The following is a 17,337-nucleotide window of genomic DNA, read 5'->3' on the forward strand; positions in this document are numbered from 1 at the left end:
TACAACCTCTGTCGTTACACCATTATTGGTTATGTATTTCTTAATATGTACACGCTGCGATACAGCAGTTGTCTTATCATAAAAACATCTTTAAGGCCGAGGGGAGCTCTAATTCATGGGTTTTTCCTATATTTGAGCAGTTTGGTGGGACTGCAGATGCAGCTCTGAAACTGCAGATTGGATTGGGGAGAAATATCCAGATTTGTGGATCTTGGGAATCATGTAGTTATCAGCAGGGACTAGCTGATTTATTTCCTCCATGCCGTAGATGTAAAAGTTGTACAAACGTAATTACTGTAGGGATGGGTGACCATTTCAAGGAGGGGAGTCGTTGTTGCCTTTCCATGTCTGTTAATGTGGGGTTGACCTCTGGGGATAGTTCTTTAACTGGAGTAAGCTCAGGCTTACCTTTATTCATTTTAACGTTTTCCTTGAAGTGGGGGGTTATGGGAGATGTAATGTAAGTGACCCATGCTAAGCTGCAGTTTTGCAGTGCCGTCATAGCAACAGTATTATACCAATACAATATAGAGTGCATTTGGAGTTAATTACTTTCCGAAGACTTCCATGAAGATTAGGTTTCACTACACCAAAAGGGCAGAGAACTAAATGGATGAAATAATGGAAATCTGGGAAAACACCAACAGGAGTGACGTGGCACTAAACATGGCGCCTACTTGGATAACAGAGCAAAACAATGAAGGGATTGTTGGGTTAGTCATCTTGACAGTAGATTGTTACCATAGAAGAATGCGTAGGAAATGAGGAATGGCATCCTGCAGATATAAGTGAATACACACTGTCACATTACGTTCCAAATGCTCAGGCTCACATGATGGAGGATGCCATGATACAGTATTTAATGCTACAAGACTAGTGCGCAAAGTATGAGGCGTGAAAGTATAGATGCATTTGTAAATAGTGGGAATGACGTAAGACAGTTAGTGATATTGTTGTGTCTTGGGTTTGTATTATAGAACATATATTTGCATTGGAAATGTCGGAATCCTGAAACGTTTGCACATGAAAATGCATATGACGGCTACTTGCCTGTCTGATAGCACAGTGAGTAGAGTGCTTGCTGTTACATCTGTACACAGCCTGCTGACACAGGGTCGATTCCCGGCAGCACCAAACTAAGCCATAATAAGCAGCTCGTAGCACTATATACATGCTAAATTGTTATTATTATTACTGTATATTGAAACATTTGGGGCCTCATTACACGGTAGGCGGTAGGGATTTAACGTTACCGGTAACGTTAAATCCCCATGCCAATCACGACCTGGCTCACCGCTATTAGCGGCACCGCTAAGTACGGTGCCACTAATAGAGGGCAGGCCACGTGCGCGCCACCCTCCATCCCGTAAATAACGCCATGCCGCTAATAGCACACCATCACAAGGCGAGCGCACATGGAAATAGCGGCATGGTAAAGGCCCCCAAACCCCTTACCGCCATGATGCTAATACCGGCATCGCGAGCCACCCGTTAATAGAACTGAGCATTGTTCCCACCTGCCACAGGTGGACACAATCAGCACAGGTGGAGGCAATGGACACTGTGGCAGCTCAAAAGAAGCACACCACACCCCTTCCCACACCAAGATGGTTCCAATACTGGCAGCATTACATGGCCTAGAGGACCTCATTGCAGTGCTGCTGCTACAACAACAGGCTGCACAAAGGAGACACACGAGGAGGAGGAGGAGGAGGGCCAGACAGGCACAGCAAGCACCACCACGCCACCTATTCATACCACAGAGGCACCCACCAATTCCCAGGATCAGAGCCAGTCCATTCAACCTAACACCTGAGCAGATACACACCCTGTACCGTCTGGACCGGGACACCATCACCAGCATCGTGGACATGATACACAACGACATTGTGAGCCTCATAGACATCAGAACTGCCATCCCCCCTCTACTGAAGGTGGTGTCAGTGCTCCACTTCCTGGCCACAGGAACCTACCAGCATACAGTGGGGCAGATGCATGGCATCTCCCAACCAGTATTCTCACGCACACTGAACCAGGTACTCGATGCCCTCCTGAAGCATGCACCCGAACACATATCCATGCCACGGACTGCCCAGGAGATTGCAAACACCAAAGTTGGCTTCTATACACTGGCAGGCATTCCAAGTTGCATTGGGGCCATTGACTGTACACATGTGGAATTGGTTGTACCACATCACAATGAATTAGTGTACCGAAACAGGAAGCAATTCCACTCAATCAATGTCTAAATGGTATGTGACGCAAACAATATAATCACACTTTGCTGTGCCAGATTTCCCGGATCTACCCATGATTCCATGGTCCTGCGGAACTCAACTATCCCACGCAACATGGAGCGACAAACGGCACAACGTTCGTGGCTACTTGGTGAGTAGCAGGGCAAGCACATGGCAGTGTGATTGGGGGGGTAGAGAGATCCTCCAACTGGGTGTGCAGGGGGGGGTAGAGAGATCCTCCAACTGGGTGTGCATGGGGGGGTAGAGAGATCCTCCAACTGGGTGTGCATGGGGGGGGTTGAGAGATCCTCCAACTGGGTGTGCATGGGGGGGGTAGAGAGATCCTCCAACTGGGTGTGCATGGGGGGTTGAGAGATCCTCCAACTGGGTGTGCATGGGGGGGTAGAGAGATCCTCCAACTGGGTGTGCATGGGGGGGTAGAGAGATCCTCCAACTGGGTGTGCATGGGGGGGTTGAGAGATCCTCCAACTGGGTGTGCATGGGGGGGTTGAGAGATCCTCCAACTGGGTGTGCATGGGGGGGTTGAGAGATCCTCCAACTGGTGTGCATTGGGGGGTAGAGAGATCCTCCAACTGTGTGTGCATGGGGGGTAGAGAGATCCTCCAACTGGGTGTGCATGGGGGGGGTTGAGAGATCCTCCAACTGGGTGTGCAAGGGGGGGTTGAGAGATCCTCCAACTGGGTGTGCATGGGGGGGTAGAGAGATCCTCCAACTGGGTGTGCATGGGGGGGGTTGAGAGATCCTCCAACTGGGTGTGCATAGGGGGGTAGAAAGATCCTCCAACTGGGTGTGCATGGGGGTAGAGAGATCCTCCAACTGGGTGTGCATGGGGGGGTAGAGAGATCCTCCAACTGGGTGTGCATGGGGGGGGTTGAGAGATCCTCCAACTGGGTGTGCAGGGGGGGTAGAGAGATCCTCCAACTGGGTGTGGCCTGTAGTCCGTTGCACAAATGCACATACAGATGTACGCTAATGGGCATCTGTGAGGGCAGCAACGTACTTGGGATGAACGCACATGCAAGTATATGGCACACGACACAGCTGCCAATCCAAACCCATTGACATTAAAGATCAATCCTCATCCACATTGCACGACACTCCACGCCATGGAATGCACATATGACATCAACATAGTCATGCAGCATTCCTACAGCACAACATCAACAATGCATTGTGCCCTTGGATGCATGCATTGGGACCCCCCTAGCCATGGCAATGCACCACGAACACATGGCACCACTGAGGCGTTGCCTCTCAGCATGGCAAGATCAATGTCGGAAGCACTGTACACCACCAGTGTGGTACCAAATCTGCCTGGCCACAGGGACGCCAATTACCTGGCCTCACCCAGGACATGGGAATTACTGTAGGAGGCATCAATGGGGCATGTCTACTTGCATGCTTGTGCTCATCTTTGCACAAAGCAGTCACACAGACCATATTCATGGATGCAGTTGAATGTGCACATGATTCTCAATGATAGGTCAAAGTATGTGACATGAACAGGCCACACATGTGCCGAAAAGTAACAGGAACCCATTCCTCCCCCCATATAGGTGATGCCGGCTATCCCCTGAAGAGGTGGCTCCTCACACCTGTACGGAACCCACAGAACAGGCATGAAGAAGAATACAATCGTGCCCTTACCCGTACCCGCCTTGTCATTGAGCAGACTTTTGGACTTCTGAAGTCACGGTTTAGGTGCATAAGCAGGTCTGGTGGCGCACTCCTATATGGCCATGAGAAGGTGGCAAAGATCACCACGGCATGTGTCATGCTGCACAATATGTGTATGAGACGGAATGTGCCACTGCCCCCTGAGGTTGAAATGGAGGCACCTGATGAGGATGATGATGGGGATGAGGATGGAGGTGAAGGGGATGCAGGTCATGCAAGAGGGGATGGCCAGGAGGGACGCGCTGTGAGGCAGCATTTGATCAACCAATTGTTCTGAGTTACATGTAGTCATACGGTCACCTGTATATGGATGGTGGGGCACTGGTGTCGGTTTGTTAGCTCACAATGGACCTTGGCGTCAATAAATTGATCATACACAATGAAGGAGTCCAGGCCTGTGTTCTGCTCAAACAACTGTGTATTAATGAACAAAAACAGAAAAATGTGCAACTCCCCATCCATCCCGCCACCCTTACAACTGTCCCATCACACCCTTCCCCCCACCCCCCACAACTGTCCCATCACACCCTTCCCCCCCACCCCCCACAACTGTCCCATCACACCCTTCCCCCCACCCCCCACAACTGTTCCATCACACCCTTCCCCCCACCCCCCACAACTGTCCCTCATAAGTCTTCAACAATGCATGTGTTCTGGCATGCACCAAGGTCAATGGACGTTCACGCCCTATTGTTCATTACCAGGGCCAGCATTTGGGGGCTGGCTGGAGGTGTGCCTGGTGGTGCGTGAAGACCGTCTCAGTGGACTCGTCTGCCGCGAACTGCAGGTTGAAGAGGTGGCAGACTGTCCTTGTCTAAATTGCCGCTCCATTGCATCTGCAATGCGGGTCAGCACCTCCCGGACGCGTGTTAGCTCGCCACACAGCCTGTCCGTGCAGGACTCCATCCCCTCCCTGGAGTGCCTGGATGTCTCAGCGAGGTCAGCCCTGAGACGGGCAACCTCCTCCACATGTTGACCAACAAGCACTGTTAGAGCCTGCTGGCGCTGGATGACGGTGGCCAGGTCAAGGGCAGTGGCGTCCTGTGGTGGTGTGTCTGCTGCGCATCTGGATGCCTGCCGGTCTGCAGATGCCAGCTCTGGGGGGCTACTGAAGGCCGCTAATGACTCATCAGCAGTGACGTGTGAGCCAGGTGTGGGGGCGGGGGATTGCTCTGGGGTTACAGCAGGGCTTGGGGTGTGCATGGGCAGATCTAGATACGTGGGCTCATCCACGTCGGACAATGGCCCAATTGCTGCAGCCTCCCCTGCCGAACTGGCTGCAGCTGAGGGTGGACCCTCGGTGGCAGGGATTTGGGGGGGGGAGTGGACCTCTGGAGCCGGGGCAGTAGGGTGTTGCTTGGCACTGGCAGTGGCGCGCAGGTCTTGTTGTGGAGGCTGCAATCGGGGCCTTGGCCCTTTTCCCCTGGATGTCTTTGGGGCATCCTCGCTGGGCTGTGGCCTTCGCTTCTTTTGCATAGGGGGTGCCTGGGTAGCTCCCTCGCTGTCTGAATGCGACCCTGTCGGGGACAAGAAGGGGGATGTCATTGGTTATGGTCGCATTTACTCAATGCAGGCTACATCATGATTACTTTTGGGCCCATTTCACAATCATTGTGGAGGATGCAGGTGAGGTGTCAATTCAGTGCCTCATCCATGCAGTGCTGTGTCTGGCACTTGGCTCTGTTGATGTATGCATGTGTGGGTGCTGGGCCAAACATGCAGTGATCCCGGGCTGACATTTGTGGGGAACTGTACATTCACATTGCATGCTTGCATCAGTGCACTTACCTCCATCACTTACCTCCATCAGATGTGTCTTGCACTCCGTGCTCCATCCTTCCGACACCCTCAATGCATTCTACCCCGATGAGGTTTGCACAAGTCTCTTCCCACTCCTTCAACCTCATCCTCAACCTCATCCTCCAGCAGTGGCAGTTTTGTGATTCTCGGACAGGATCATACTGACCCGGAGTCTCAGGTCGTCCCATCTTTTTCGGCAGTCGCGTACGGTGCGCGTGCTGCTGCCAACGGCACTCACTCTGGTTGACACTTCCTCCCAGATGGCCTTCTTCTTTAGGATGGCCTCCCTCCGCATGTCATTAGCAAAGACCACTCCTGCATTGTCTGCTAATGTCTGAGTTAGCATGACTAACTCCTCAGTGGAGAACTTCTCCTTTCGCTGTCTGTCTGTGGATTTCTTCAGTGCCTTGGGCATGTTAAGGGTGTGACGATGGTTTCCAGGCAGCAGGGTAACACGTACAGGTCCAGGGGGCAGAGGATGGCAATGGATTGTGTTTTTTAAAGATGGCCGCCGCGTTGTTTCCCGTTCCTGTGCGATGACGCTATTTCCGGTTCCGCTTTTTAGCGGTCACCGCTAATAGCGGACAAAGCAATAGCGGTCACCGATATTTGCATGCTGCACGAGGGCAGAGGTGCTATCTGCACCTTCGGGGAGGCTGGTAAGGGACTTTTTGGTCACTTTAGCAGCATGGCGGTAGGGTCATTAACGGCATGGCGCAATGCTCGTGTCCACGTACTCGTAATGTTACGCTATTAGCGCCCTCTTGCGAGGCCGGACACGTTAATTGCGCCATGCCGCTAATTTACGATTTTTAGCGCACAACGTGTAATGAGGCCCTAATTTCATTAAGGGCAGAATATCTCTGCAGTTGTTTATCATGCAGTTCGGTAAAGCTGCTTTGTGTAGAAGTTTCTGGATACTAAATGTAATGGCTTATATTATTCTGTTTTTTGGCTTACACATGATATAAGGATTTTGCCATGAAGCTGAATCAGAGCATCACAAGACTGACTCACATGGATATGGTTCAAGTATGGTTAATTGGTGTTATTTATAAGGTTGGGCAAAACTAAGGAAAAGCAAACTTAAAACTTTTTCAACAACAGGAAACAGGATGGCTCAACTTGGGTTCAGAAGTTGAAAACTCATTGGCGTATCTCAACTCAGGTTCAATGAGCGATGTACTGTCAATCACAGTCCTGGGAGTTTTGAGGGTCTAATGCACTTTTTGCTTGACACTATGCTTGGCTGGCTATGGTCACCTGATTCATGTCCTTGCTCTCTAGAGAGGGCCCTTCTCTTATAACAATAATTTGTGTTTGTATACAACACTTCATGTCAGATGCCTCCAGCTTCTAAGTGCTGAAACGGGATTCTGGCTTATGAAGGGCAGGCTGCTCTCATATCTTTTTTGTGTTTTTTTGTGTGCATTTCATCAAAATTAAACTTTTTACACATTTATATTAAGATCAATACAAACAATACAAACAATGCTATTCTAAAATCAATTTGATCAAAAATCTTTCATAAAATACTTTAATTTCTACAAAAATCATGACTCATCTTAATACATTTGCTAATTCATCAATCAGTTTTCTGTAATGCTGATAGTTTTATCAAATGTAATTCATTAAGTAGCTTTAGTAACTCCAAAGATAAGAAGATTTCCTTCGCCGTGGATAGTCTTATCCAGAATTCTTGAGTAATAAGCCAATATGTATGGTGTACAAAATAACCAAAATATCTGAATCTTAGATCCTGTGTAAAGGTACAAGTGCTCAAAAGATATTGAATGTCTTGGGCACAGAATCCTCCACATAGATCACAAAAGCCCTCCCCTGAATCTGATTTTGACCAGATTATTTGACTTTCCTTGGTTTTAACCAAATTTTATCAGAAAATCAAGAGCCATGCTTGCCATATTGGGTTAGGAAATCTTCTTATGTAAGGCAACACATAATTTCTGGGTTTCTCACAAACATTGACATTTTTAAAACACTTCATTTCACAGAACAAAGCCCTGATAGAGATCCACTTCATTCTCATCAGTGAGTGTTTAACCTTGTCTGGATTTTCAACGGGCATTTCCTTTGTTACTTCACAGACTGTTAGAATTTTCTCTGCATCCTGTTTCAGGGTCATCAAGTAGTCACTCCTTTCCGAGTCCATAAGATCCATTATGACCTCAGACAAACAGGGCTTACAAGGGGACACTAAACCTGACATTGGAGCGTATTGAACCTCTGCTCAGCCCGGTTATTGCAGACTTATCCAACTCGGGATTCAGCAGAAGAGCTGTCAAATCTCCTCTCCTCATCTTTTGTTAACATCTCTAATACCCTCGCACCACTAAAAAAGAAAATTCCTAAAGAATCCCATAATTATAATACATGGTTTTCTCCAGAACTCAAGAAACTTGAAGCTGCTAAAGCTAATCATTTTATGCATGGAAATCTAATCAAACTCCTCTGCTGCTTGCAGCCTACAAAGGGGCAGCCAAAGAGTATAAATTAACAATTTTTGATTCTAAAATGAATACTCTCAATAGTAGAATTCAGAGCGCTCAATCAGAAGAGAAAGAGCTCTTTAAAATCCTTAAAGAGCAGGATACCCTTTATATCCAGGATATTGGCTCTGTAAAAAAGGATGCTGCTTGGTGCTCAGCCATTCAAGAAGCTATGCAGGAAAACATAATAAAATCAAGGAGGACATTGCCCTCAAAAAAGGGGATCAATCTAAATCATCAGTGGTTCGGGCCCCTGCCGTTTTTGTGAAAAATTCTCACATTCCACACATCAACTTTGCCCCCACAACTGTATCCGAATTGTCCATTATTGTTGAAACTCTGAAGGCCCTCAAATGTAAAGGTGACCCCTGTTCAGCGGTTATCATAAAATCCTGTTCTCCTATTTTGTTGGATGCTATTTGCAAATTTGTGAATGCCTCCTTCCTAGAAAGCTCAGTACCTCTGGGGTTAAAAAAGGCATGGATAACATCCATCCTAAATAAACCAGGATAATGTGCTGATTTGCTATTAAATCACAGACTCATCACAAGCACCCTTTTTTTGCTCAAGATCCTGGATCGGGTAGCTTACGTCCAAATCTCTGCCCACCTTCACAAATATTCCATTCTCAATAAGAATCAAGCAGGATTTAGGAAGGGATTTGGAACTGAAACTGCTTTTTTAGAGTTAAAGTCCAGATTATTAGATTGTGTGGACAATGGAAAATCATCTCTTCATATGTTGGTGGATTTATCAGCGGCCTTTGACCTGGTGGATCACTCCATCCTGATCACCAGGTTGAACGACGTGGCTAACTTCTCATGTGAAGTGGCCTTATGGATTTCGTTGTTTCTGAAAATCGGGAATGTCGAGTTTATGATTCTGGAATTTGGCGTCACCCAGGGGGCTTTTATTTCTCCAGGCCTATATAGCATTTTCACAGTACCTTTTTCCGCTCTTTTAGAACAGAATGGGGTGGCGTTTATGAACTATGCTGAAGATAGTCAGTGTGTCACCCCACTTACAGGTATGCATGCTAAAGATGAACTTATCCTCAATAAAGTGTTCACCCTTATTGAGAGCTGGATGGTGCAGAATGCCCTTGCTCTGAATAGAGACAAGACAGAGCTTATAGTAGTGGGCGCTCCTAACATGGTAAGGAATTTGGGACCTGCTGTGAAAACAAAGAAATCGATATGAGGCTGGGAAGCCCAAAGGAAACACACCAACACAGGTTACAAAGGACATACAAAGTGCTTATTTTAAAAGCTACAACAGTTACCAAAAAGTCAATTGACAAACGGATAGCTATTCGGCTCTCAGAGTAACGTAACGAACTTCAACGAAGGTTCGATGCATTAGTAGAGAGACCGTACATTGGAATACTTGGGCTTTTATATTCTTTATTCAGCCCTGGCCAACCCCCTCGCGGGTTAACCATTCTTGGGACCAGGCCTAGGGTTCCTTGCCAGGTCAATCCCATAATGTATGCATTTTGATCAGTTACGCTGATACAGTTGTTCATTTATACATAGGTCAGGGATAGGACAAGGTCTTAGTTCGCGACCCCGACAAGTGGCCTGCAGGCATATTACTTATTCATGTGTGCGGAGGTCACAACGGCCAGAATTTCACTCAGAATGTCATTCGACCTCCATTTTGATGTTCAGGGTGACTTCCACATTACAAGAGAACCTAAAATGGCGGCAAAACCCAAGATGGCGACTTACACAATTTTTCGTTAAGGTCAAGACCTTGCCGCTGAGTCTTTTTACATTATATTTTAGACAACTTGGCGTAGGCCAACACACATTCAATTACTGCGATAGGAGGCATAATATCATTTCAATTCCAACACTGCGTATGAGAGCTTTTGCATAGAGGACATTAGAATCTACACTCAAAAGAAGGTCAAGACGCTTGGCGTCTTCCTTGACCAGCACTTAAACATGAGAGCTCATGTGGGTAGCTTGGTCTCGTCTTCAGCTAATAACATAAAGCCTCTGGCTCATCACCAACCATTTATTACACAGTCCAATATCAAGACTATTGCTAGGGCCATAGTGGGTGCCAAAATGGATGCATGGCATTAATAAAGTGGACTGTAATCGGTGACAGGTGATACAAAACAGTTCAGTTCGAGTAGTTACTGGCATCGCTTGGAAAGATCACGTCTCAGAGGCCAGACGTGGCCTGCACTGGCTCCCAATTGAATCAAGATTACTATATCGCCTTCTGATAATAACACACAAATGCTGATTGGGCAAAATGCCTTCCTATCTACAGGAACTACTCAAGGAGAAAACACACATGAGATCTCTTAGATCCAGTAGAACGGACCAGTTGCTCCCAGCACCCCAGATACAACACCATTAAAGCCATGAAAGGAGCCTTTCAGAACACAGCCCCAAGAGCTTGGAATGGTCTTCCTCTCGATCCCAGAGGACTGAAGTCTACCGAACTATTCAGGAAGAAATTAAAAATATTGCTGTTTGCTTGACTTGCTCTCTCTTCCGGATTCCCTGATTGGCTGCATGATTCTGATTTGTTTGTTGGCTGTTTTGTGTTGTTTGCACCCTTATGCCTACGGGTCCATGGTTTGCATGGTATAAATCATTAAAGTAAAGTAAAGTAAATTAATCTATATAGAGATAGTATTTTCCAATCGAAGTGAGCCTGAAGGGAGTGTAGCTGAAATTCATATCTCAGACGTGCAATTTGCAAGTACGGGGAAAGACAAAGTGCTTTCTTCCACAAACGTACTTCAATAAGACCCCAGTTGAATTTACGTGCACTATAATTAATTTCGGAGCCATAAAGAATCGCCAGGACTACCTTCCCCTTGTAAAATATTATTAGTGGGAGGAGAGAGAATCTACAGAATTTATTCCGCAGTATTTTTAGCTGACTAATATATTGCGTTGTTTTACTCTTCATCTCAGAAGCTAGATCGTGTATGGATTGTGAAGTTCTCAACTGAAATCCCATGTATTTTACTTCTTTTACAACAGGTAATACTTGTGTGCCCATCTTCCAAGTAAATCTGATTTTTTTGTTCATGCGCTTCCCAAATAAAGCAACTTTATATTTATAAGGACTCATTACCAACTCATTCTCATAAGAATATCTCTCGATGGCCGAAATTAGATGTTGGAGGCCAATGGGAGAGTGATCGACCAGGACTATATTTACCACCTAGGCAAGGAAATTAATTTTACATTTGCCTATTTTTGGGCAGGTTAAGACGTAATTGGTCAGGAACCCAGCGAGGTCTGCCAAATACAGGTTGAAGATACAAGGGGCAAGAATTCACCCCTGTCTCACACCTCTTTCTAATGCAATATCAGAAGATAAATCCCCTCTCATATTAAGACTCACTGGGATTGTCATTTTCTCGTGTAAATCTATAATAATTGCAAAGAGTCCTTCATGGATTCCCAACATTTTAGCTTGAGCCATAGTTTGCCCCATTGACCAAATCAAAAGCTTTTGATAGGTCAATAAGGGCCATATAGATAGGTTTTGTTTTGGCCTTGTCACTTTACCCCTTGATGATATTTAGAACAAGGCAGTTTAATGTGGTAGACAGCCTTTTGCAGAATCCAATCTGTAACTTTGACAAGATTCCCTTAGACTCCACCAATTCCTGGACACCAATACCTGAAAAGATTGTGCTATCGCAGTCCAGAAGGGCGATAGGGTGATAGTATACAGGCTCATCCCTATCTCCCTTCTTGTAATAATCACCCATCTCCAAGAATCAGGTAGTCTTTGGGTAAGTATAATGTTCTTGAATAGGCCAGACAAGATCAATGACCAACTAGTAACATCGGAATTCAGGATCATATTAGTGAGTCCGTTAGGACCTACCGATCTCAATCTCCAGGAGTTGATGATTATTCTTTCAATATTGTCCCTATCTATATAAAGCTCCCACCTTACCTTATGTGATACGACCACAGCCTCTAATACTCATTTTTTCAGTGCCTCACTGAAATACTTTACCAAACGCTTTCAGGTATTATGGTCGATTGCTGGACTCCTTGTGAGAACATCTGGGTGTCGACAATTCCCAAATATTCTTAGCATGCCTAGGTAACACTGCTTCTAACATTAGTTGTGCATCTTGAGAATTGCGCAGGAACCTATGTTCACGTGACCAGGTGCAGTATTTATTACAGAGCTCTTTCTTTTTTTATAAGAATCTGCTCTGTGTGAGGCCAAAGGATTTTAGGGTGCACAAGCTAAAATCTCATTTTAGCTTTGGGATTAATTCCCAATTCACTGCCTTTATCTTTTCAATTAGTGTCGTCTTGTTCCCTAGCTGAACTCTTCTTGCTCCTGACCACTTCCTGGGTCGCAGATGACACTTCTGTTTTTGGTCTTAGTTGGGAGTTTCTTTTCAGGTGATCTTATTCAAGGCTTTAAAAAAGGTTTTCTTGCCTGCCTTCTTTTGTTTACCAGATTTGTTTTTTTCCCTCTGTGCGTGCAGTACTCTGAATTTCCTCCACTGTCAATTAAGTGTCTTTTACTATTCACTTTTTCTTGTTTTTCTTTCTGTTCCTTTTTATTATGCTGTTTCTTTTTCAGATAGGTTTCTTCGTCAAAATTATGGCGATGGTTATTCACTCTGGGGGGCCCCCTTAGTCCTCAGAGGTTCTATATCCAACAAGAGTTGGACCAATGGTTGCTTCCCTCTGTACATTATCAGGTCTGTCGAGCCTTCTATCTCTCAAGCCTTCAAACTCCAACTGAGGCACTTGATCAAACACCTCTATTCCCACATTTTTAAGGTCACTGGCAGATGATAATAAAGCGTCCATACCTACATTAGATTTTAAAATCATTTCAACAACATATGTGCTTTTTTCCTAGGGAAAGGATATACGCTCCATGTCTTGACTGGAAAAGAGATATAAGTCCGGCACCTTTTTGGTGATTGATAGAATGTTACTTTGATTTACTGCTCTCTGACCCACTTTCCAATTCATTTGTTGCAGCCACTGTTTAGGACCTGCAAATGTTTTTTTCAAGTGTCTTGTTAGACCTGAGTTTGGTGGGGTTGTTGCAATTTCCGTATGCCCTGCTTAGCTTGTCATCTGCTGGAAGAGTTGCTGAATTGATCATCAAGTTGGACTTAAGTTTCATCCTGCCTTCTCCTCCTCGTTGGCCATTTCTGGTTTTCTTTTTTTTATAAATGATTAGTGCCAGCCGTTGGGGTTTGGCTGTTGTATTAACAATGTCCGTTGTTTGTGACCCAGTGCTGATTTTAGCTTTGGGATTAATTCCCAATTCACTGCCTTTATCTTTTCAATTAGTGTCGTCTTGTTCCCTAGCTGAACTCTTCTTGCTCCTGACCACTTCCTGGGTCGCAGATGACACTTCTGTTTTTGGTCTTAGTTGGGAGTTTCTTTTCGGTGATCTTATTCAAGGCTTTAAAAAAGGTTTTCTTGCCTGCCTTCTTTTGTTTACCAGATTTGTTGTTTCCCTCTGTGCGTGCAGTACTCTGAATTTCCTCCACTGTCAATTAAGTGTCTTTTACTATTCACTTTTTCTTGTTTTTCTTTCTGTTCCTTTTTATTTCTACAATATCTTTCTCTTTCTCCTCTCAGTTGTCGTCCCCCTGTTCCATGTTTTTGACTCTAGGATCGTTAAGAGGAGGAGATGATCATTTTTGTGTTGCATTTAGGATCAAATCTGTCTCACTCTCGATGTCAGGCCTCAGTTCCAACTCATCCACCCTTTGTGCCAGTCTCATAAATTCCTCTAGTACTGACATGGAAAGAGGTTTATCGCCAGAGTAGGATATCCCACAACCATCCTCCTTTTGAGCAAGCATTACGTTGGATTCCGCACTTGTTATATTGCCTTGTTCATGTTTGAATGCCTTCCATCTTAGCCTGTGAAGTCTCTGAAGGTACTAAACTCCACTAGTAATTTTTGTAGCCCCTTCACGTGTTCTATGCTTGAGTTTTTCAGTGTTTCCATCAGTTCCTTCAACAAATTGTTCATGGCACCACTTAGGCCCACAAGAGAAGATTTGTAACACCCCACTCCCTTTGTTAACTCCATCGGTATTCCAGAGTATGTTTGGACTTCCCCCTTTAGTGACTCAAAAACATTAACCAGTGAGTTGAGACGAAAACTCAAGGCTGATAGAGTAGAATCCTCTGATCTGGTGACATCTGTATTCTTGCTGCCATTTATAGGGGGTTTGGCCTTTCTTTGATGTATGTACTGCCACTATTAGGAACAAGTTGGAAGTTCTTTGGGGTATTGGGAGTGAAGTGGTCCTGGGCACCTTCAGTGTCACCGGCCATCACCAAGTGGGGATCTTGCCCCATACTGAGTTTGACCCATAGTCATCTTCTAGAGCATGGAAAATATCCTTATTTATTTCATCCATCTGACAGTGTTGCGACGAGGTGGAAGCAAATTATATATGATCTATTGCGCAGCGGCTCTGAAATCTTTTTTGTTAGGTATTAGATTCCCTATAGTTCTTTCCATAGAGGAAGTGGATAGGGTATATTCTAAATTTCGTTTGGAAATGTCTCTCAAATGTACAAGGGTTCTCTATGAGAGATGGTGCTTGCATACTTTAGGTATTCCACTGTCGTTGATGCAAGAGGGGTAAGTGTTTGGGCGTTTGCGTCGCATGGAGGGTCTTCAACCTCTGGCACACTGAGATCATCTTTATAATTAGAGCTTCTCAGATTACACTTGTTCAAACTTGCCAAACAATGTGTATGTCAATTTATCATCCCTTGCCATTATTCAGTGTGCACTTGTAGGTGGTGTGCCCCATTAGCAACCAGACCTACCACTTTTCCCAATTGTACTTCTGCTGGGTCAGGGGCCTCCTAGCTCACAGAGATTTGTGCATGTTCCACACCAATGGGGGCCCTGAGACTCTTCCTTCTTGTTGGCTCAAAGATCCGTCTGCCCAACCTCTGCAACTCGGCAAACACGACCAACACACTTGCAGCACTCCGCTTTGCTAGTGAGAGACGTTATGGAGTTAAATCCACCCCTCTCGATCCATGGACACCGATTTTCAAAGGTCCAGTTCGATCCTAATTAGAGTCCCAATCCACCAATCCAGCAAGCCCTAGGGCTTCGGGCTGCAGACTGCAGACTGACAGTTAAATGCATACTTTTCCATTTTGTTGTAACTCTCTAGATGAAGGGAGGAGCTCCCCAAGGCAAACAGCAAGTGAGGAAAGACCAGAAAATGAAGCAGCAGTCACCGGAAACTGACACTTTGGGGGTCATTATGAGATTGGAGGAAGTCATGGCGCTATTTGCGCCATGACTGCCTCCAATAACGGGACCGAGTCCGGTGTGGTGCAATGGGGACTTACCAGTCTAGTCCGACCCTGGTGGGACTGGTAAGTCCCCATTGCACCAACCATTCCCCATTCCCATTTGAGCACCCATACGGCTCAATGGATATGGGGAAGGCGCTATTTACAGGCCTGCTATTGGCAGGGCCGTAATTAGCAGCCTGGTCCCCTAACGGGACCCGTAAGGGACGTGTGGTCCGACCACACATCCCTTGCGGTTCCCGTTAGGGGACCTCGGAATCGAGCGGTAGGGGATTACCGGCACCGGTCTCCTTACCGGTGCCCGGTATCCCCTACCGCCCGACTCGTAATGACCCCCTTAGCTACACACTATCGCTGCCACTTTCTCAGTAAAAATCTGTTTTGAAGTGACTCTTTGGTTGAAGGGAGGAGGTCCCCAATGTAACAAATCATGATCAATCCCTTCACAGCCTGTAATTCACAATTCACATTTCTCTTAGGCGCTAGTGACTCACGTGTACAATTTATAGGCCTCTCCTAAAACTTAAAAGGTGTAGTAATGATCATTATTTACTGTATGTCTAGGATAAGTGTGTAGATTAGTTAGTCAGAACCAGCCACCTCTCCGGACCTGACCCAACCTTCACCTCCTACGGACCAGCCCCGCTGAACCACGTGATGTCCAACCTTCCGCCAACTCATGAACTGATCTCGTGGAGCCGACCCTTACAGCGCTATACTCGCACCCCTTCTCTGACCAATGAAAACTGTAACTTGTAGACTGTATAGAAATCGTCACTGATGACAATGTACCCTTTTAAAAAGTACTGTTTCTGTATTGTTTGTCAGAGAGCTATCAAGGCAGCAGAGTTCTCCCGATGCTGAATCTTATATAAACCTTTGCTGAATCTCCAAACCAATCTCTTGGTCTCATTCCCTACTGGGATGTGTCCTTTATTCTGAGTTTTTGTTGGTGATGTGGGGAGTGAGCGCCTTCATGCTGAAAGTAAAACACTTTACAAATCAACAACAACCAATAACTGCTCCTTTCATGATGCCCCAATGCTGAAAAGAAACAATACCAAATTCCTTCACCAGGATGCCTGCAAAATGCTTGTTTGCTACCTATCCAAAGGCGAACTAAATCAAAACTATGGGCCTCATTACGAGTTTGGAGACAGCCATGGAGCTCTGAGCTCCATGGCTGCCTCCAAACCGGGCTCCTTTACCGGGTTCCTGCAATGGGGACTTACCGGGTCATTCCAACATAGGAGGACCCGGTAAGTCCTCCTTGCTGGAACCATTCCCCATTCCCATTTGAGCCCCCATAGGGCTCAAAGGGAATGGGGATGGAGGTAACAACGAGCAAATTATGAGTGTCCCGTTGTTACCTCCCTCTTCCCCTTGCGGGACCCGGAAAGGATGCCTGGTTTTACCAGGCGACCGATCCGGGTCCCGAGAAGGGAACCTCGTAATCAGCCCTGACGGAATGAAGGGGGCCGGTCCCATACCGGCCCCCTTCATTCTGTGAGCGCAAGCCTCGTAATAAGGCCGTATGTATTTTGATAGAGAAATGCTATTTTGTAACACAAATGCAAAATTAGCTAAAAAATAAATCTTTCACTGCAAAACCCCAAAGGTATAAACAATGATAACCAATGGCAAACACTACACTCTTTTTTCAGAAATATACTAAACAAAATGCAATAATGCAAATAAGAAATGTAAGGATAAATGCCAGAGTATTCAAATTCAAACATGTAACGCTGGAATGCAATTCCAGAATGG

The sequence above is a fragment of the Ambystoma mexicanum genome, chromosome 4p (genome assembly GCF_040938575.1).
Source record: "Ambystoma mexicanum isolate Mex_15411 chromosome 4p, UKY_AmexF1_1, whole genome shotgun sequence".
NCBI classification, from domain to species: domain Eukaryota; kingdom Metazoa; phylum Chordata; class Amphibia; order Caudata; family Ambystomatidae; genus Ambystoma; species Ambystoma mexicanum.